The sequence below is a fragment of the Echinops telfairi genome, unplaced genomic scaffold, assembly GCF_000313985.2.
Source record: "Echinops telfairi isolate 266 unplaced genomic scaffold, ASM31398v2 ScPeMD7_70;HRSCAF=299, whole genome shotgun sequence".
Classification (NCBI taxonomy): domain Eukaryota; kingdom Metazoa; phylum Chordata; class Mammalia; order Afrosoricida; family Tenrecidae; genus Echinops; species Echinops telfairi.
The window spans coordinates 15,409,653-15,410,891 of NW_022103968.1; positions in this window are offsets into that span (position 1 = coordinate 15,409,653).

The following is a 1,239-nucleotide window of genomic DNA, read 5'->3' on the forward strand; positions in this document are numbered from 1 at the left end:
CCACCACCACCAGTGGTGGCTCTTTTTAAAAAAAATCATTTTATTGGGGGCTCATACAACTCATCGCAATACATACATATATCAGTTGTGTAAAGCACATTTGTACATTCGCTGCCATCAACACTCTCAAAACATTTGCTCTTCACTTAAACCCTTGGCATCAACTCCTCATTTTTTCCCTTCCCTCCGCGCTGCCTCCTCCCTCATGAACCCTTGATAAAATATAAATTAATTATTTTGTCATATCTTACACTGTCCGACGTCTCCCTTCACCCACTTTTCTGTTAACTCAAAGGGGGAGAATCCACAGGCACAAAATGGCACCAGCGTGTGTAGTGAGGTATCGCTTAATTTTGATGCCCGTTAAGATGAGTTGCATCCGTTGTCATGCATGTTTCTAAGTTTGATGTGGAAGCATATTATTTTCCACAGGTTCCACATGTAAATTTAGACCAAGATTTACCACGGGGGGAAAATCAGAAATCATTGACACTGTAAATGGTATATATACCACTCAATTTTTTATAGAGAACATGTTATTCAGAATGGTTAATTCTGCCTAAAGAATGCTGATTCCCTCCAATTATCTATTTTTCCATAACCTTTTTTTGACACTAAGATGAGTCATTTCCAACTGATACCAGCTGGTGGCACTAGAGTCCTGGAGGAAGGAAAATCATTGAAAAAGGCCTCAACTACAGAGTTGCCACCAAGACTATCATGAGGGACAACAATGTGTTATTTTTTTCCTTCTGAAATGAATTTCTTTTTAAAAAATGCATATGATGGTCCATCTTGACTCGTGATGAAACTCTTCCAAAGTTCATATCTACATATATATATGTGCATTGTACAGATAATCTTTAGTTTGATTACACTGTCATTTTGTAAATATGTTTCTGTATAAAATGAAGCTTTTTAAGAAAATTCCATGTATATACTGTACTTATTAAATACATCATGCCTGTTACACCAAGCTGAATTTAGTGGCATCTTTGATTATTTGTTTGCATACATCTAAACACACGATTCTCCAGATGGTTGGCATTCACATTTCTTGAGTTCCCTTTTGTAAACCAGACTGGGAATTTTTGCTTTCCATATTTTTGTTTACCAATTATGGATTAGCATGATATATCATTGGTAGGAAAACCAGATAAATACAGAAAGCAAAAAGAAGAATTTTTTCTTACCACTTATGGACTAGGAAGAAGCCCTGATGACATCGTGTGTTAAACA